This window comes from Dreissena polymorpha, chromosome 3 (genome assembly GCF_020536995.1).
Source record: "Dreissena polymorpha isolate Duluth1 chromosome 3, UMN_Dpol_1.0, whole genome shotgun sequence".
NCBI lineage: Eukaryota > Metazoa > Mollusca > Bivalvia > Myida > Dreissenidae > Dreissena > Dreissena polymorpha.
The window spans coordinates 146,705,818-146,728,599 of record NC_068357.1 but is presented as its reverse complement, the minus strand read 5'-3'; the positions used below and the strand labels follow the sequence as shown (position 1 = coordinate 146,728,599).

The 22,782-nt window shown below is 35.0% G+C and overlaps 1 long non-coding RNA gene across 1 annotated transcript; it reads right to left on the bottom strand.

The window, feature by feature from the left end:
- Positions 1-6,192: 6,192 nt before the first annotated feature.
- On the bottom strand, positions 6,193-7,092 carry LOC127871875 (uncharacterized). Its single transcript, XR_008045590.1, has 2 exons — positions 6,950-7,092; positions 6,193-6,793 (listed from the first exon to the last, which is right to left on the bottom strand). It is a non-coding gene; the product is annotated as an uncharacterized LOC127871875 (long non-coding RNA).
- Positions 7,093-22,782: the final 15,690 nt, after the last annotated feature.

Here is a 22,782-nt window from a genome sequence, read left to right as displayed (position 1 = left end):
TAATACACATACCTGACGCTACACAAGTTATGTAAAACAGTTTGAGATCTGACTTCAAGATGTAACATATTGGACACGAACTGTTACATCACCATTCATAAAAAATAATGATTGTCTGAATTAAAATTGTATAGTTTTGTGCCTTTTTTAAGATTTATAGCCAAGAAATAACCTTTATTGATAATATTGAAATAAAGGTTAGTAGCCCAAGATTTTTTGGCAGATTGATGACAACAGAAACTCATGGGCACTATAAAAGGAATACCTTTTTTGTCCAGAATGTATTTGTTACGAATTTTTATACTAACAGGGTAGAACTTGGTAGTTTTATGATATTTATCAACAAGTTTTATGTTAATATTATCAAATATGGCCACAACATTTTCAAATACATTCATGAAATTTATTGTTTACATGTTTTTTGGGATGTCACTAAAAAGTGCTGGACGGAAAAACCGGGCTCATTTGCACTTACACCTGCCATGATAAATACAAATTTCAAGTTTCATATTGGAAAACGGAAAACGCATTGTATCATTTAAATATGCAAGTTAACTAACTAGAGTCAAATTAAGTGCATAAGTAATAGAAAAACAAGGAGTTTAATATGCATAAATTAAAACCATAAGTGTTAAAGCATAAGCTTAAGTTTTTGTATTGACTCGATAAGAAAGAACAAGTAATAAATCGACAACATACACAATTAATTTACGATTCATCAAATACATATCATTTTTTAGTTGTTCGCGTAGCGAACAGCTAAAGTTGTTACTCAAAATTTCAAGTCGGTTCGGCTTATCTACGGAAAGCCGACTACCTGCCACACATGCCGTATCCGCGCGAGAAAGAGTTGTATAATTTATGCAACAGGTTTGATTCTCCAACTATATTCATTCACAAATGGAAACATTATAAGAATATCGTGTTACATGTAATAGTTTCGAACAGAGCTTATATAGAAAAGAATCAATAAACAATGACTGTATTATACGTGTCGCGGAAGAGATTGTTCATGAATGATTAAGATTGTTTATGAACGGTTAAAATAGTCCACTTTCTGCAGCGTCTTAATGGTATTTTTGCTCAGCTCATTTATAACCTGAGGCTATTAATAGATGCGGCTGTCGATAAACATTTAGGGAGAGTCCAATTGCACGGGTGATAACAACGAAATAGTATAAGAATACGCTTGTTAATCTGAGGCTATTAATAGATTCGGGAAAACAACGCACTAGTATAAGGTTTAGCTTGTTTATATTCTCAATTTATAAAACGTTGAACATGAGTTCAACAATAACTTCAGGGATACGATAGACAACAACAAAAATGCTTTATAATCGCTAAAACCGAATATAACAAACAATTACATATAACACGAATTATCTGTTTCGTTACCTCGTTCATGCTTCGACAGCGGGGATTTCTTGGAAACGTTCTTTTGTTCTCAACAGATAGCGGAGATCTTTCGTATTTACGGGTTCTAACAACGCAATAGTAGAAGGTTAAGCTTGTTTATATTCACTGTTCTCAATTTATAAAACGTTGGACATGGGTTCACCAATTACTACAGGTATACTATAGACAGCCTCAAAAATGCTTTATAGTCGCTAAAACAGAAAACGACTAAATAGAACAAGAAATATCTTTTAAAAATGTAGTCGGCGTAAACGTTGACTTTGAAATAAAGTTTGAAATTTAATTTTTATGATAAATAAATAAAATGAAAACAAAAGTTTAACACCTGTGTTTTTTTCACTTGTAAGTTGCATATTCACCGCATGAAATGTGTGTTGTCAGTGTCAAACCACACATTAGTGTAAATAGATAAAATATATACTACGTGAGTGCACACCATATGTGTCTTCACATGCCTTATTATGAGTATTTTTTTTCACTATCGAAATATATCGTATGTTAATATTTAATTTAAATGCAGTTTTCTTTCGACACATTTAAATCACACTTTCATAGCCGCGTCTTGCGAAAATGGGTCTTATGCGTTTCGGCCAGCTTTTCTTAAACCCAACATGTGCATTTTCTAGGTCAGGTCAGAAGCGATGCTGTTCGCGATAAAATCACTCAATGTTGAAGTACCCTACCTCTGTGACGGTGTGATGTTTTTCCATTGTTGTATTGGACCAAGACAACTAACAGACAATAACTTACAAGCACATATAAGGCATTGTTGCTTGTCATATTGGTCCAAGTTTCTCTTAAAATATGCACTGTAACACTTTAATCCGTTTCCATTCTTAACGATTTATTTCATAAGCGAGAGTTGCCTCCCTTCTGTTTACATTTGTTATAACTCAGTAGTTTGATGTCAATATCCGCGAATTGAACTTGCATTATCCACTTAGAGACATTGTTTATTTTGAAACAAACTAATTGTTGCCTAACTTTAATGCGCTACCAATATTTAGAGCTAGGCCCCAACAATATGTTTCGGTCTCATTATGTCTCTCCTGACCAGACTGAGAGAATCCCAGGCTGAATGGACTATATATATGATGGGCGCAAATGGAATAAGACCCACTTTCGCATGACGAGGGTCATTAAAAATCTCATTGCGAATTGTAAATGGCACATTTAAGCACCATACTTTTCGATACAAAATTGAATTCAAAATAGAAAACTTGTAAATAAGGGCAGCCTATCCAGGCGTTCAGGAACGATTTCCAGACGTTCTGACCGAGTACGGCAAACATTGTGATTGGATAATTAAACGATTTTGCTCTTATCGTGACACTATACTATGTTGGTTAATGATTGTTTTCTTATCTTGATTGCAAAACTGAAATTCTGCGAGATATATTTTAACGCGTAATTGTAACTTGGCCACAATTTGTGTCGTTTGAACAGTTAGAGAGTAGTCCGGAATTTCTTACACTGAACAGTGCTACATCCTTTTCGCTGAGCACAGACACAGTGATGTAGCCAAAGTTCAGAGATTTTATATCGAATCAGCCTATGAAAGATGAAAAGGTGAGTAAATCAGCTATGCCGAAAAGCGCATTAGTGCTCTATACCTATGTTAAGGTAAGAGTTGTTGACACCGTGTGAACTGCTAGGGTTACAAGTAATGCATTCACAACAATGTACGGGTCAACAGGGCTGTCTTGATGACTACCTAATTCGTGAGTAAAAAGAATTGCTCGCAGATTATTTTATTTTATTTATTTTCATCAATGCTCTTCTATATGGTGTCAAATATCAAAAGTTTTGTAAAGGGACTTTTCATCATGAAATTATATTCTTAGTGAGATATGTATTCGATATTACAACAATATTTAATTAATATGATGGTGATTGCAAATTGGTTTTATATTCAGTTCTCACTACCATTTCATCATACTTTGTATGCTTTCAGAACGTCCAAAAAAGGCCATGTTGTTTTTATTTTGTCTAAGTTATCTCAATGAAATAAATAGCACGATAAAAAGTGCACACAAAGCTCGACCCGTGCGTAATTACACACTCTTCATAAATGTGAATGGCGTGTGTTCATTTTAAACTTGCGATTAATTAAAAAAAAAAAATTGCGTCTTAAATTATGCAATAGCGAACAACTTATGTGCCTTCAGCGCTTTGATTCATCACGGAGTTATACCTATATGACATTACTGAGTAGTTATGAATCAGGCAACATCTTTAATTACTATAGTTTTGTTGCAAGATAGCATATTTCTTAATGTAACTTTATTTCGCCAGATCGTTCGAATACAATATTTCGTTCGTAGATCTGTACAGATTGAGCTAGTTAGAAAAGGGATATTCGGTTATAACAGTGTTTGCGTAACAAAGTTTACACGTGCTTTCATCTCTGGATATGTCATTGTATCTACCAGTCTTTATTTCCAATTCATGGGCGGTTAGTCGAAAACTTGGTAATTGTTGTATATGATTTTTTTTTATGAAATTGAAAGATTTTTCATACGCCAAAATCAATCTTAAACATGCTATAGTATTCAAATTTCTGTTTTGTTATAAATTGTTTAGTTCCAATGTTAGATGAGTTGATCTTTTATTCTCTGTACAAAATAATCAGAATAATTAAAGGTTATTTAAATTATTGCAAAATATTCCATGCCCTAGGTGATCGAAGTTTTGATAAAAAAGGCACACCGCAGTTTATATTTATTTTTACCATTACCCCCGGTATTCCCGATTAAGTTATTGTAAAGATTACTTTGTTCGTTACAAATAGTGTGCATAAAAGATTCCGGGCTTTCCTTTATGTTAACCCAATAACTTAAAACACGATGTTTGCATATAATACAGCGAGTAAATTCGCCTAATTCATTATCAGATCTATGTACACAGTTTGTATAGGTCCCTGTATCTATCAATTACCATTTATTGTTTATGAATATATATTTGATTAACATAAGACAGCGGAATTAGCAGTCTGTGCGTGTACACCTAGAAAAGTTTTACAAAAAATGTTAATAATTATTAATAATTATCTCCTTCTTTAATGTTGTATATCCCCATATTTCAGATGCATACACTACTTGGAACAAATAACGATTAAAACAAAGAGTATTGTTAAAGGGGCCTTTTCACGTTTTGGTCAATAGACAAAATTAAAAAAAAATGTTTCAGATACGCAAATTTTCGTTGAATTAATGATATTTGTGAGGAAACAGAATTACTGAAGATTTATCGTGCTCTAAAATATCCATTATATGCATCTTTTGACGATTTAAAAATCTGAAATTTATAAGGCGTTGCAAAGCGAAACGACTGAATAATTTGGCGAGTTCTGTTGTTGTCGTTATATTTTGTGATACTACGTGGATTGCTTATATAAAGTATAAAAAAACATCACTCATTGCCTTAGCACGGATGACCGAGTTGTCTGAGCGATAGACTTTTTCTCCAGGAGTCAGTGGTTCGAGCCCAGTTGAGTATTACTTTTTTCTTTCTTTTATTTTATTCTTGTCGCTTTACTGGAGCTTTTTAGATCCAATGTTAACATTTATCAATATAAAGCATTCAATATGGATTACTTCAATACATTCCAAAATCTGTGAAAAGGCCCCTTTAACGGCCCCTTAGCTGCACTTTACGAAAGAAAGACAATACATGATACAAGCTTTCAAGGCTTGTAAATTATTTTGCTTTATCGCTCTTGATATAATTCCAGAACGGTGTAGTTTTAGGCACAGGTAGCAACAATTATAAAAGCCTATAAATAAATAGTCCAACTAGAAGAACCATTGCTTTCCTTTTTCAAATGTGCACATGTTAATTTTGTTTGCATTTATTTATAATCCCTATTTACATTAACATTTATATAAAAAAACTAATTGAAATTGTAGACTTACTGGATTTGCAGTACATAATGCAAATAACAACACAAATATAGATAATAAAATCATATCTTTTTTGCGGCAAAGTCATGAATATCAATACATTCATTAATGCCATTTATGAATAAAATATTAAAGATGATAATGTCTCACCTTGTTTTACACCTAACGTTTCACCAACAATCTCAAAATTGTACATATGTTGATGATTTTAACACATGATCTAACATTTTGATCGGTATACTTGATCATCTTTAACATTTTACATTTTATCCGTGTTTGTATTAACAAAATAAACATGTTGCAAAGCCTCGTGTATTCACGTATCAAATGCCTTTTCACACTCAATAAAACAATTTAGTTTTGATTCATTATTAATAGCGTTCTGGATTATAGTATGAAAAAAATAAAAATGCAATCAATCGCAGTACGATCATCTCTAAATCTGAATTGCGATTTGTTTAACATATTAATATACTTGCTCCAAGACTTGATTCGATTGCGCAATAAAAGTGATTTTTTTTAGATGGTCGCTTAGCGGAGCCCAATACCCGCTTACTACGCGTATCCGCGCGAGAAAGAGTTTTATAATTTATGCAAGAGGTTTGAGTTCTCCAATTATATTCATTCACAAATGGAAACATGATATTAATATCGTGTTAAATGCAATAGTTTCGAACGGTGCTTTTATAGAAAAGACTCAATAAACAATGATCGTATTGTACGTGTCGCGGAGGAGATTGTTTATGAATGAATAACAAGAAATATCTTTAAACAAGAGTGCCAAACTGTCACAAGATACGCCCGTTTGAAGGTTTTGGACAACTTGATAGCTTTACCATTTGAGTGGCAAAATGATATATTTTTGAAAATTAAGCAGCACATATTTGAACTTGACCTAGATATCAATTAGACACAACTTCTGACCAAATTTGGTAAAGACAGGATGAAAACTACTTCAATTAGAGAGCGGACACCATGCTAAATGCTTGAAATGCATTAAGTGACCTAGTTTTTGACCCAGCAAGACCCATATTTGTTCTTGACCTAGATATCATTTAGACTCAACTTCTGACCGAATTCAGTGAAGATCAGATGAAAACTACTTCAAGTAGAGAGCGGACACCATGCTAAACGCTTGAAATTCATTAAGTGACCTTGTGACCTATTTTTTGACCCGCCAAGACACATATTTGTTCTTGACCTAGATATCATTTAGACACAACTTCTGACCGAATTCGGTGAAGATCGGATGAAAAATACTTCAATTAGAGAGCGGACACCATGCTAAATCCTTGAAATGCACTAAGTGACCCAGTGACCTAGTTTTTAACCCAGCATGACCCATATTCGGACTTGACCTAGATATCAACTAGATGCAACTACTGACCAAGTTTGGTGAAGATCGGATGAATACAATTTGAATTAGAGTCCGGACAAAGTGGCGCCGTTGAAAATGCACTAATTGACCCTATGACCTAGTTTTTGACCCGGCATGACCCATATTCGAACTTGTCCTATATATCAACTAGATGCAACTGCTGACCAAGTTTGGTGAAGATCGGATGAATACAATTTGAAATAGAGTCCGGACAAAGTGGCCCCTTTGAAAATGCACTTATTGACCCTATGACCTAGTTTTTGACCCGGCATGACCCATATTCGAACTTGGCCTAGATATCAACTAGATGCAACTGCTGACCAAGTTTGGTGAAGATCGGATGAATACAATTTGAATTAGAGTCCGGACAAAGTGATGCCTTCCGCCCGCCGCCCGCCGCCCGCCCGCCCGCCAAGGGGTTTCACATAATACGTCCCGTATTTTATACGGGCGTATAAAAAGATATACGGCGTTGATAGTTCAATGAATGAGATCAAGGATAGCGAATGTCTTTTTTCTGTGCAGTTCTTAGCTGCATCACACGCAGTACGGGATGTTACGCGGAGTTTTCGCGGCTTATTTTACATTTTTACATATTGCTGGTCATAAACCTATAGATACAAAACAGAAAACCAAAAGAAGAATGGAAGTGAAATTAAAACATACGAGTCAACCGGCCACACGAGAAGTATCCGTATTTATAGGCGCGTTCTTCGAACAAACCTGTTTTAGTGGTTTGATTCGATTATTAACAGTATCGATAATCATCGCGCTCATGCTTAATACATTGGTCAATATGGTGGAATAATTATTGTTAAATTAATCAAAAATAATATTTATCATTGTTTTGTTGAAAACACATTAAGAATCTACATATTTCTGGTCTAAAGAAAATTCCAGGTCACCTAGTTCACGGATAGCGTATTTATTATATAACTATTATTTTACTGGCCGCGAACTCCGGTGATGACCTGTATATAAACTCTGACATTCATACACTGGCCGCGAATTGACCCGGGTTGAAATGCAATGTATTAAAGTGAGGCCTCGCTTCCACTGCTCTTTATACTTTTACATGTTAACATGTTGACAAGAATATGGAAGTAAGTACTAAATATGAGAACATAGCCTTTAAATATAAACGCGTTGCGCTGGTAATTCTCTGAAAATAAAAGGTGTACGCACAAACTGTATTTATGTCGAGAATTGAGTGTAAAACTGTTCTATCTATTAAGCCTTTTCATTAGAAATAAAATTGTTTCATGCAGTAAAACAGTGTTACAAAGACGCGGATATGTTTCCAATGTTCTGGTGGAATACTCAAATCAGCCAATGGAATAAATGAAGTGTATTCATTCGTACCTAGCCGCGGGAAATTTTATTTCAATTTTATTGGACACTTACAAAGGTCAGGAGAGGTGAAAAGCTGGCTTAATTCAGCTTACGCCGAAAAAAGTCCACTTTCTGCAGCGTCTTCATGACGTGTTATTTTTGCTTAGTCCATTCATAATATGAGGCTATTGATAGATGCGCCTGTCGATAAACAAAGGAAAGTCCACGGGCGATAACAACGCAATAGGTTACGCTCTCACATACACCTCAATGACGTAGTACAGGTCGTAAATTGAGGCTATTAATAGATTCGGGAAAAAGTTAACGCTTATTTATATTCTCAATTTATAAAACGTTGAACACAAGTTCAACAATAACTTCAGTGATACGATAGACAAAAACAAAAAATGTTTCATAATTGCTAAACCCAAATATAACAAACAATTTATAATAATAATAATACGAATGACCTGTTTCGTAACCTCGTTCATGCTACTACAGCGGGTATTTCTGGAAAACGTTCTTTGGTTCTAAACAGATAGCGGCGATCTTTTGTATTTACGGGTGCTAGCAACGCAATAGTAGAAGGTTAGTAGAAGGTTTAGCTTGTTTATATTCACAGTTCTCAATACATAAACAGTTGGATATGAGTTCATCTATTACTACAGGCATACTATAGGCAACCTCGGAAATGCTTTATAATCGCTTAAACCAAAAACAACTAAATATATTATATTAAATATATTTATAACAATAAATATCTTTTAAAATGTAGTCGGCGTATACGCTGACTTTGAAATAAAGTTTGCAATTTACTTTTCTTAATAAATAAATACAATTAGACAAAAGTTAAACTATTGTGTTGTTTTTTTCACTTGTAAGTTGCATATTCACCGCATGAAATGTGTGTTAGCATTGTCAAACCACACATTAGTGTGAGTAGATAAAAATGTACTACGGGAGAGCACTTCATATGTGTCCTCATATGCCTTGTTATGAGTATCTTTCTTCACTATCGAAATATATCGTATGTTTATATTTGATTTAAACGCAGTTTTCTTTCGACACATTTAAATCACACGTCAATAGCGCCGTCATGCGAAAATGGGTCTTATGCGTTTCGGCAAGCGTTTGTTAAACCCAACGTGTGCTTTTGCGCAGTCAGGCCATAGGCGATGCTGTTCGCTATTAAATCACTGAATATGTTATGTTTCTTCTTACCAGAAGGAGAGATAGCTGAGTGGGCTATTTATATGATGGGCGCATATGGAATAAGACCCATTTTCGCATGGCGAGGGTCATTACAAATCTCATTGCGAATTGAAAATGCCACATTTAAGAACAATGCGTTTTGATACAAAATTGAATTCAAAATAGCAAACTTGTTAATAATGGCAGCCTATCCACACATTAAGAAATGATTTTCAGACGTGCTGACCAAGTACGGAAAATATTGTGGTATGGTAATTAAACGATTTTCTCTTATCGTGACACTATACTATTTCGCTAATGATTGTTTTCTCATCTTGGAGGCGAAAGTGAAATTCTGCGAGATGGATTGTAACGCGTAATCGTAACAGGGCCACAATTTGTGTCGTTTGAGCATACAAAGAGTAGTCCGGAATTCCTTACACTGAACAGTGCTACATCCTTTGAATTGAGCACATACGCAGTGATGTAGCAAAAATTCAGAGGTTGTATCTCGAATCAGCTTATTAAATATTCGAAAATATTCATGCGTGTCTGTTGGCGTTATGTAAAAGTCACTAAGATGAAAACTGAGTAAAACAGCTATGCCTAAAAGCGCGTTAGTGCTCTATACCTATGTTTATGTCAGCGTTGTTGACACCGTGTGAACTGCTCGGGTAACAAGTAAAGCATAAACAGCAATGTTTATATACTTTTATTCCTCCATATACAAGATACGAAGATTATTGTATATTTTGAATTTGTATATGGTGTCAAAAATTAAAAGTTTTGTACACGGAACTTTCATTATGAAGTTATATTCTTGATGAGATAGTTATTTGATATTAGAAAAAATATTCCTTTAATATGATGGTGACTGCAAATTTTCTTTATATTAAGTTCTCATTACCATTTTCACCATACTTTCTATGCTTTCAGAACGTCCAAAAAGCATGTTGTTTTTATTTTGTCTAAGTTATTTCTATGAAATAATAAGGATGATAAAAAGTGCACACAAAACTCGACCCGTGCGCTATGACACACACTTTATAAAGTTGAATGGCGTGTGTTCCTTTCAAACTTGCGATTGATTTAGAAAAATGAATTGCGTGTTAAATTATGCAGTAGCGAACATCTTCAGTTCCTTCAGCGCTTTGATTAGAATACGTTACAGGACGATGTGTTGTTATTACCAAGTAGAATAATCTCGAGGAATTTTCATCACGCTTATTTATGTTATAACCATTCCAAACTATATACGTGTATATGCAAACGAAAGACGTTCGTATTGTCACATTCATATGCGAATTAAGGGGGGTCGATCAAAAAGACTTTCGATATGTCAAAGAGTTTTGTTTCTTCAATGACGCATTCGACCGCTGAAATAGATATGTGTTATGATCTAGTAATAGCCTATGAAGTCCAAATGGTAGATTGATTGAAGTCAATGGCCACGACATATTTGAAAGGAAGGAGTTACGTATATTATCATATTCGAATGTGGAAATTGTAAAGAGTATGCGATCGTGTGCTTTGTCAATTTGTGAGTTTGCGTTTGAAGTCAAATACCATAGTATTGTTAAGTGTAGGCGATGGAAGAGAATTCCATAGTTCGGATTGTTTAGAGCAGAAATGAAGACCCATACAGCTGACTTTTTGCGAAGGTTGATGGAAATGTCGTTATTGTAACAAAGCGCATAGGTTCGATCAGAATGCACGGGTATCGGGTTGGAAAGGTATGATAGAGTAAGATTGTTTTTCATCTTAAACAGGCGAAGTTTATGGATTGTTATGCTGTCGGCTAGGGATTCCCATTTAAGATTCGCCAGGAGACGGTCAAAGTTACACAATTTGATTACCCCAGTAACGATCCTTGCAGCCTCGTTTGGTACAGCTTTAATTTCGTTACTCAATTCATTAGAGCAATTGCTCCACAAGGCATCGTCCTATTCAATCAAGGCACTGAAGTTGTTCGCTATTGCATAATTTAAGACGCAACTCATTTTTCGAAATGAATACAGCTTATTGAATTTAAACAATAAGCTTAAATTATTTTAGAGCAAAATAACATTGTCTAAGGGAAGCAACCTAGTTGTTTGGTTTATGCACTGTTTATAGCAGTAGCCTCCCCTAGCAAAAGCACATGTTTGAACAGGAACAGGAAGTAGCAAGTTGACTCCCTTTTCTATTTCCAAGGCAATTCTGAGAACAGATTATTTTTTCACAAAATTTAAAATCAAAACAATCCTTAGAAATTAAAGCATGTCATGTAGAGGGAAAAGTGCAGGAAGGAAGAGGAGACAGCCGTCCCCTACAACAAGGGCTGGGATGAAGAGGGGACGACAAGACAATGATGAAAATGAAGGAGAAAGCTTGACCCTCTTTGACAGGCCAGAACGGCCATCAGGTAAAGTCGTGGATTTTGAGCAACTCATTGGAGATTCATTTTCTCTTGAAGATCCTTAAAAGCAAATTTTAAATTTAAGTACCGAGATCAATAATGACAGGCCCCAATTATTACGGTGTGGCGGGGACAATTTAGGAATGCTGATCCCTGATAACTTGCAAATACAAATCAAACAAAACGAGTATGTCAATTTAGCAACTTTAATTACAGGGGGTTTTCTGCCTACTTTGGGAAAAGAATTCTGACCAAATTGGGAATTTTTTATCGACAAAATTACCCATTTTGGGAATTTTTGTTTCGTGAAACGGCTCATTTTGGGGGAAAAAATTGAATTAATCATGCTTAAATAAGTCTCTGGTTTAACAATTTTCTTTATATAAACACATGCAAAACAAACACTGCCCAAACACAAGTTACATCAACATTTTGGCCGAGCTAAAATAGAGCCATGGGTATTTCATTTCATACTTTAATGTATTAAATGACGATTGAACTACAACTTTCTTACAAGGCTCTGAGCATTCAGTTGCCGATTTTGTGAATGACGGCCCTGGCATTACTTCAGTTTCTGTTACATTTTGCTGCGTATCGTCCGAGCCTGTCTGTTCAGGGTTACTCGCGGCAGTAATTTCGGAAGATTCCGAGCGTTTCGAAAACATCGATGATATCGTTACACATCCTTTAGCGTCTATTTTTCGTGTTTTTTTTAATGTAATATTTACTATTGTGCGAAGCCATGATTGAAAATAAGCGTCTACAGATATGGTTTAGAATGTGTTTTGTGCGGCTCTATATACTCGTATATAATGCGGAACAGTTCGAACGTCATCGCTGAGAGTAAATGCATCCGGCAAATACACCAAAAAATCTGTGTCACTAAAGGCTTTAATATGATTATAGGTGCTACCTAATCTACGGGCAAAAGTTTTTTTGATAACTATGTATTTTTAATAAATATATTGACATGATTGTGTTCAAAATATTATAATTGTTGCAATAATTAAGTAATGCATCCAAAAAAAATCAATCTTAAAACAAGTTACATGTTCCAAGCTTAAAGATCTAGCATCTTATATTTTTTTGTTTTCTAGCCACAGGAATTTATAGCTGGTTCGGTGTATGTGGTATAGTGGATGGGGTGTCTGCTAACTGGCTTAGTCACTGGGAGGTCTCTGTATTGATCTCTTAAGTGGGAGCATTCTTTAGATAACCCTAAAGACATACTATGGCGTACCATTTGGGTTGAAAGTTAAGAAGACCTACAAGTTAAAAAGAGAAATGTACGTCAAAGTACAATAATTGTACGTCGACATAAATATAAAATACACTTCGAAGTATATATTTGTACGTCAAAGTACAATTTGTACTTCTACATACATGTTTGTACTTCGACGTACACATTTTTTGAACAGCCAATCAAAACACTAGTCTCTCGAGCCGCTTTTCCTTCAGATTTATTCATAATAAATGTTTAAAATCTCTTTTTTAATTGAGGACAAAATGAATAAAAATATCAGAATGGCAAAAAAACAACACATAAAAGTTTCAAGTATTTAATGCATTGAAATAGATTATATACAAATTTGAAGAAGATTCAATTGTTACCTTTTTAAAATTAAAATTATTCAGCATATTGTGAGTATTTATTGATCATGCGGGGCGGAGTATCACGACCATCCAGTGCATTACTGTGTAGGAAATTCCCAACGGTAACCAAACAGTTACCAAGCATTAACGGGATAAATAATGTATTATAACCTCTCCGTTGGTCGTATTTTGTGATAACCATAACTTGCATAAGTCAGAGGTTAATTCCGCCACGCCAGGTCAATAAATACGCACAATATCTATGAGTTAGCGGTCGATAGTCGCATAATTTGGTATAAATTATAATAATAATAATGTTTAATAAATACGCACAATATCTATGAGTAAGCGGTCGATAGTCGCATAATTTGGTATAAATAATAATAATACTTGTGTTCAATGTCAAATATCTCTAAAAGCAACAGATGTAAGGTGTCTTCTGATTGGCTAACACTCAAGGGTCGGTGAAAACTGTACGTCGAAGTACATTTCTCGTTCTACCTAGTAGGTCTTGTAGACTTTCGACGTCATGGTACGTCATATAGACACTAAGTACTGGTCCTATCCAGGAACCAGTTTGTTCCATCAAATGTCTCAATTCAACTTGACAGCTTGCTAAAGCAGTTGCATTTAGCATACAGTACATGTGATGTGTCAAATCAATTTTGATTGACAAATTTGACAGTTTTTTTTTAATCCAATAAGATTTAGATTGCCAAATAACACACACTACGTATTGAAAGCCATACCTGGAGCTTTCGTCTGTATACCACTGACTTCATCAGAAGAATGATTTCTACTGTTGGGAAACGTTAACACCACTAATTGTCTTCTTATTTATTATCAATGTATAATTATGTGTAACAGCATAACAACATACTTGTTTCGCAATTAAAATATTTAATAAATACAGGTATCTTGCAGGTTTCTAATTTTCTTTCGCAAACTATTGTCGAATAGTTTAAATTGTGTCGCCACTAAAAAACTAGCCATTTTGTAGCAATTCTAAAATCACAGTCTAAACTGCATACACTTAGCTCTACAGTTACAATTTGAATGCAAATATTAGAATGCATCATGTTATATCATCCATATTTTTTTATTTAAACATTCAAATAACACATAATACAGTACATATATAAAAAGATGTGTGGTATTGTGTGAATATACAAAACACTTCAAATCATTTATTTGCACATAAAATAATAGTTACAAAATAAGTAAAACTCATCAACCTACATTTCAAGAATATGTACGTATATGAAATTACAAAGTGGTGTTATTGTATTACCTTTTACAAAATTAACATTGCTGGTTTTGCACTAGCCATAAAACATTTATCATGGATTAGCAAGTAACAACCAATTTATTAATTACACAATAGAACGGAAATCATATTAATTGCATTATGCATTTACTAAACAAGCTTTTTGCTACTGTTTAGAATTACACTATCTTACTAAAAATGATCACAGGTACTTAGTGCTTTTACATACTTGTGGTAAGTTTTGTATTACTAGTTTGACAATAATCGGCAGACACTTGTCGATATACAGACAAAATTTGCATGGAAACTTTTCATATTTTTTCAGCATAATTGCCTTCAAATTGTTAATTTAACAACCCTTTGACATTGTTTGCACATCTGATCTTATTATACCATAGCTGAATTTTGTTTATAGATAGACATATATAGACTTTTCAAAGTTCTATAAAAGTTCACACATGTTCCATCCAAGTAAACAAACAGAACCAATAAAGATCACCACAGATAATAACTGTGTGTATAGCTTGGAAATTTTGATAGTTCGGGAATCCCTCCTTTGTTGATTTCATTAAACCAAAACTGTCAGTTTTGCTGGATAGAATGACTTGTATAATGCCCAGCTCTTGCCTTGGCAGAACAGCTTCTAAAAACGGAAAACCAACAAATATCTTAAAATTTGATCAATAATGCAGACAATTTATAAAAGTCTTGTTTTTTGTTGATTTCGAATCTGGTAGATTTTTTACGTAAGATTGTGGTACGAAAATTCCAACGGTATCGGATTTTGTGGTTTTAGGCCTAAACTATTTATAGTGATATGTAACCTTTCGGGATATCGGCAAAGTGCGAGCAGACGAGGTGTAAATACTTTAAAAATAAAAGCTAAAAGACTAAAAAGTTAGATCTGAATATCTTAAAAAGTTGTGAATAAATGTGTTTCTGGTGGATAACAACGACAACTTACCAGAATATTGCTCATGGTCAAACGTAAAACTTCTTTCTGAGAGCGAATGGAAAATGCGTCACAAATTCTGATACATAAACAGTAGGGTGTCGTTATTGAAATACCGCGAGAATACTGGAAGAATAGAGATGCCAACTATAGTGTTTAAAACAAATAATTTTTTAACAAGCGTTTGTGATTTGGCATGATAATAATAACAATAAGATATCGAAAAGATCAAAGCAAATAAATTCGACAGAAATCTGAGTTTCGGCAATATATTAAAAACGGGTTATGTTCCCCTAAATTGTGTTCGGTGAAGACTGTTACTATATGTAGTGAACCAGTCTTCGGCTTATACCCACTGAAGAAGAGCATTCCGGGGAGATAATTGAGTAATGACCTAATTCTGGAACGGTTGCGAAGAAAAACAAATAATGCGAGAATATTTAGTGCGATTCGCTACACAATTATGATGTCATTGATATAACTTTTCCTGAGGTATGTATTTACATGTGATTTAGCATATGTCAAAGTGTTTTTGATTTGTTCAAGTTTATAAATAGCATCGCGAAAATATATGTCGCGTGGCAATTTTTTTTGAGACGTATCCATATGTGGTATTCTGATGTAATTTTATGTCTAAATTCCCATATGTATGAACGGTCAACGCCCGCTTCGCGGGCTTTTGCCCGTATTACGTCGCGAATGAAGGGAAGTCACTCTTTCGATATAAATTATGTTTACTTTTTACGATTTTGGAAGATTTTATTTTTTGGAATTGGGAAAAATGCAATCAAAATTCGATTGGGAACGGGTCCGTTTGCTTTGGGAATGCATCCGTTTCCCGGAGGCGCAGACAGTGCTGAAAAAACCCTGAATTAAGGGAGCTGTTGACTGCAAGTAGACACAGAATGAATCCCTTTTGGGTGTGGATGAACGGGGGAACATAGAAGCTAAACCGAAGTCATCCACAGATAAAATCGTCTCCATTGAACAGTGGACCGACGCATTTTTTATCTTAAGCAGCATCTATTTGAGTGCGCACCCTTATCAAACTCAAGATATGCTCCAATACATGTTTGTTATTAGGGAAGCTGCCAGAAAACAAGACGGGTACCAATGGCGGACCTATGACGAGCAGTTTAGGCTACGTCAGAGTAGTGTTTTCATGCCATGGTCAAAGATAAATTCCGACTTGTGGTCGCGTTGTTTTTCAGGGGCCAGTCAAGGGACAACAAAGGCAGTGTTTGAAACACGAACAAAACTTCCCCCACCTCATTGCATTGATTTTAACAAAGGTTTTTGCAAGTGGAAAATTTGCAAGTTTCCACATGTTTGCTCTGTATGCTCCTCAGCTCAGCATGGCCGATGGAGGTGTAGAGTGAACAATGCTGGACAAAGTACTTCTACTTTTCAGCCCACTTTTTTTTTTGAGGGGAGGACAATAGTTATATAAATATCCCCATTTGTTGTGGCGGAAAATTCGAGGCTGCTGGGAATCAGATGGTGTCACATATACAATTATTCAAATGTAAATGCATTTTGATAACTTTGGCAATCATTAAACTGGAGTTTGCTGCCTTTCTTTTCAGAAGTTGTCTCAATTTATACAATGCATAAGTTGTAGAAAAACAATTCTGTATGGATGGCAGCCTCTCCTGATTTAATACCAAATTGCTTCAGTGTCGCTCGGAACAGGCGGCCTGACAGCGGAGACTTTTACTATTAATAGATAAAGGAGACTTAACTTATTTTGAAGACTTATTTTGGAGACTTATTTTGGAGATTCACTTTGGAGACTTATTTTGGAAACTCATTTTGGAGACTTATTTAGTTTGGAGACTTTATATGGAGTATGATAAATTGAGGATATTGGATATGGAGGAGACTAATTGAGGATATTGGATATGGAGGAAAAAAAATCAGCATAAGTTATTTTACCTTGAAATGGTTGAGCTAAACGTGACATCATATGGTTCCCGGGGCTTTAGGATTTTCCAAATAATTTCTTACTCCTAATGACAAGGTCTGACCTTGATATTCATAGGAGTATAATTGAAGCACTGTGGTCAAATAACTGCCATTCTTATTTTTCTGTTTTTCTTTATTTTGTATTGGTACTAATAAAATGTTATTGGAAAGGAGATTCTGCCTTTGTTTCTTAAAATAATCGCAAGTTCGAAATGAACAAGCCATTCAAATTTACAAAGACTGTGCCTTAACGCATTTGCGCACTTTTTATCATCCTTTTTATTTTATAGAGAAGACTTATACTCAATTACAACATCATGACTTTTTTGACGTTCTAGAAGTATTATGAAAATGGTAATGAAAACTGAATATAAAGAAAATTTGCAATCACCATCATATTAAATGAAAATTGTTGCAATATCGAATTCACATCTGCGAGCAATACTTTTTACTCACGAATAAGGTAGTCGTAAAGACAGCCCTGTTGACCCGTACTTTTAGTTTATGCATTACTTGTTACCCTAGCAGTTCACACGGTGTCAATAACTCTGACGTAAACATGGGTATAGAGCACTAATGAGCTTTTTCGGCATAGCTGTTTTACCCAGCTTTTCACCATAAATGACTTTTACATAACGCAAGCAGACACGCATGAATATATTCGCATATTGCATAGGCTGATTCGAGATAAAATCTCTGAACTTTGGCTACACCACTGTTTGTGCTTAGCGTAAAGGATGTAGCACTGTTCAGTGTGAGAATGCCGGACTACTCTCTGTATGTTCAAACGACACAAATTGTGGAGCAGTTACAATTATGCTTTAAAATCCATCTCGCAGAATTTCAGGGTCAGTACTAGTTCACTAAATCGTCCAGGGAATGTATAATTGACTATCGATAAACACACTTTTGCTTTCAAGATGAGAATCCCCACATTACCGAAATAGTATAGTGTCACGATAAGAGGAAAATCGTTTACTTATCCAACTACAAATGCGAAAATGGATCTTATTCCATATGCGGCCATTTATATATAACCCACTCAGCCTGCGCATCTCTCAGTGTGGTCAGAAGATACATGATGAGACCATAACACATTGGGTTATTCTATAGCGAACAGCATCGCCTCTGACCAGACTGCGCAAATACACAGGTTGTGCTTAAGATACCCTGGCAGAAACGCATAAGACCCATTTTTGCATGACGCGGCTATGAAAGTGTGATTTAAATGTGTGGAAAGAAAACTGTGTGTAAATCAAATATTAGCATACGATATATTTCGATGGTGAAGAAATACACTCATAATAAGGCATGTGAGGACACATATGATGAGCACTACCGTAGTATAATTTTCATATCTACTTCATAAATGTGTGGTTTGACAATGATAACACAGTTACACACATTTCATGCGGTGAATACGCGACTAACAAGTGAAAAAACACAATTGCTAAAATTCTGTTTTCAATTTAATTATTTAGAAACATAAATTTCAAACTTTAATTCAAAGTCAGCATTTATGCCGACTACCTTTTCTGGTTATATTTAGTTGTTTTTTATATTCGGTTTTAGCGATTATAAAGCATTTTTGTTGTTGTCTATAGTATACTTATAGTTATTTGTTAACTCATGTTCAACGGTTTTTAAATTGAGCACTGTGAAGCAAACTGTAAGTAAACACACTTAACCTTCTACTAGTGCGTAGTTTGCACAGTTTATACAAAAGATCGCCGCTATCTGTTAAGAACAAAATAACGTTTCCCAGACATATAAAAATTTAACCCCGCTGTAGTAGCATGCGCTATGAACGAGGTTACGCTACAGTTGCGTGATAGTATATTGGACATCCCACTATACTTGTTTATCAGCAGTAGTTTTATTTTCCCGCATCTATTAATAGCGTCAGATTATGAATGACATGTGCTGAGCAAAGATACTACGTCATTAAGACGCAGCAGATAGTGGACTATTTTAATCATTCATAAACATTCTCTTCCTCGACACGTATAATACAAGTATTGTTTACTGATTTTTTTCTTAAAATATTCCATTTGATACGATATTCACATTATGTTTCCATCTGTGAATGAATATAGTTGAAGAACTCTTGCATAAATTATACAACACTTTCTCGCGCATCCGCGCGGCAGATGCGGCAGTTATGATGAGTTACCATGTTTATCGTATTTAAGAGGGAACTGACTGAAACGCGTAGTACTAACCTTAGTTGTTCGCAAGCGAACAACTTAAAACGGGTCGGATAAATAAAAGATACATGCGCTCTAGTTTTGGGCGAGATCAAACATCGTTTAATTAACGGATTAATTACTCGGACTATCTGACTAGCCTCGTCAATCATGAGAGGTGTGTTTTTCCCATGTAACATCAACTGCAAGGGTTTATATCCAAGATGCTTGTGGGACCGGACTTGCGAAACTGGACTGTCGTTCATTTACAGTTCGAATGTTTTGTGTTTATTACGTTATTACGAGAGAATATGAAATAGTATGATTTGCTAAATTAAAAGAGACCAGTCAGATATTCGACCCGAACATGAATCGATACAGACCAGTGTTAAAAAAATAGGCAGACAGTTGCGGATTTTTAACAATTTTATAATGATGAGAGAGAGAGTTGTAAAAATGATCTGTACATACCAAATGATAAATATAAATTATCTCACCTTACAGCTTGTTACTTCCCTTGGATTTAGCTTTTTACCTTTGACCTTGAAGGATGAACTTGACCTTTCACCACTCAAAATGTGCAGCTCCATGAGATACACATGTATCAAGTTGCTATCTTCAATATTGCAAGTTATGGCCAATGTTAAAGTTTTCGGACGGACGGACAGACAGTTCAAATGCTATATGTCACCGTACTAGGGGAATAAAAAGAGCAATGGGACTCGAATGTATCCTTTAGGGACATCCACACTAACAGACGACGCGGAAGATGTGTTCGCGTACACAACACATTGCTTGCTAGAGTGGTTACGGGTAAGTAAGCCGGTTTATGGTAGGGTCGCATCCAAATTGGTGAACAAATGAGCCACTTAATGCCTAATGGGTATTAATGCCATATGCCGCCAGGGTAGCTCTAAACCAACATGCGCATTAGCCCAGTCTGGTCGGTAGCTTCCATGTTCGCCATTTTCATACAAGGTTGCGTAGTGCGTAGTATCTTAAGTGAAAAGTGACCGCGCTTATGCATAGGTTGGTCTGAGGCTACACTGGCCGCATATGACATACGGCTCATTTTTAGATGGTCGCTTAGCGACCGTCTAAGGTGGTTAGTCAAAAATTCAGGTCGATACGGCTTAGCTACTAGCAGCCCTATACCCGCTTACTACGCGTATCCGCGCGAGAAAGAGTTGTATAATTTATGCAAGAGGTTTAAGTTCTCCAATTATATTCATTCACAAATGGAAACATGATATTAATATCGTGTTAAATGCAATAGTTTCGAACGGTGCTTTTATAGAAAAGAATCAATAAACAATGATCGTATTGTACGTGTCTTGGAGGAGATTGTTTATGAATGAATAAAATGGCCCACTTTCTGCAGCGTCTTCGTGACTTGTTATTTTTGCTCAGTCCATTCATAATATGAGGCTATTGATAGATGCGCCTGTCGAAAAACAAAGGAAAGTCAACGGGCGATAACAACGCAATAGGTTACGCCCTCATATACACCTCAATGACGTAGCACAGGTCGTAAATTGAGGCTATTAATAGATTCGAGAAAAAAGTAATTTATAAAACGTTGAACATAAGTTCAACAATAACTTCAGCGATATGATAGACAAAAACAAAAAAAATAGCAAACTTGTTAATAACGGCAGCCTATCCACACATTTAGGAATGATTTCCAGACGTGCTGACCAAGTACGGCAAACATTGTGGTATGATAATTAAACGATTTTCTCTTATCGTGACACTATACTATTTCGCTAATAATTGTTTTCTCATCTTAAAGGCGAAAGTGAAATTCTGCAAGATGGATTGTAACGCGTAATTGTAACAGGGCAACAATTTGTGTCGTTTGAGCATACAGAGAGTAGTCCGGAATTCCTTACACTGAACAGTGCTACATCCTTTGAATTGAGCACATACGCAGTGATGTAGCAAAAATTCAGAGGTTGTGTCTCGAATCAGCTTATTAAATATTCGAAAATATTCATGCGTGTCTGTTGGCGTTATGTAAGTCACTAAGATGAAAACTGAGTAAAACAGCTACGCCTAAAAGCGCATTAGTGCTCTATACCTATGTTTATGTCAGCGTTGTTGACACCGTGTGAACTGCTCGGGTAACAACCAAAGCATAAACAGCAATGTTTATATACTTGTATTCCTCCCTATACTTGAAACGAAGATGATTGTATTTTTTGAATTTGTATATGGTGTCAACAATCAAAAGTTTTGTACACGGAACTTTCATTATGAAGTTATATTCTTGGTGAGATACTTATTGGATATTTGAAAAAATATTCTTTTAATATGATGGTGACTGCAAATTTTCTTTATATTAAGTTCTCATTACCATTTTCATTATACTTTCTATGCTTTCAGAACGTCCAAAAAGCATGTTGTTTTTATTTTGTCTAAGTTATTTCTATGAAGTAATAAGGATGAAAAAAAATGTGCACACAAAACTCGACCCGTGCGCTATGACACACACTTTATAAAGTTGAATGGCGTGTGTTCATTTCAAACTTGCAATTGATTTTGAAAAATGAATTGCGTGTTAAATTATGCAATAGCGAACATATTCAGTGCCTTCAGCGCTTTGATTTTCTGTACTAATTGTTTTTGCTATTATATTTATTTGTGTAATACATTGATAATTCACATTTTTTATCCTAATAGATAAAAACATATGTTCAGTGAATCAGTAAAACATCCATTTTTGTTTCAAACCTCTTTACAGGGTAACAACCATGTGATGTATTTATTACCAGAAAACTTCATTTGAATTCGAGACATGTGCTGAAGAACAAGTCTTTTTAACACGTTTTATTCGCTCTGTACTAAATACACCACTCTGCAATCGAAAAGAACATTTTCTCCGCTCAATGTAGTCAGGTCATCGTTAAACAAGAGTCAGCGAATTGTTGAACTCCCTAAGCTTGCGCAATATTACATTATTTAATTTTCGCGCGTTAGTAAATCACCGACATGTCGAAAATGCTGCATACCTTAAACAGTTAAAATGCACTAATAGATATAAAATATATATATCGATTAAAACAAACGAGCATTGCACGGTCGTTAAATTAAAGTTATCGTATTCATCTAAACCGACTGACGTTAATTTTTTGTGCAAACCCTTTGTTTTGTATTTCAGATTGATTTTCCTATCATGTTAGCAACACTCAATCATATTAGC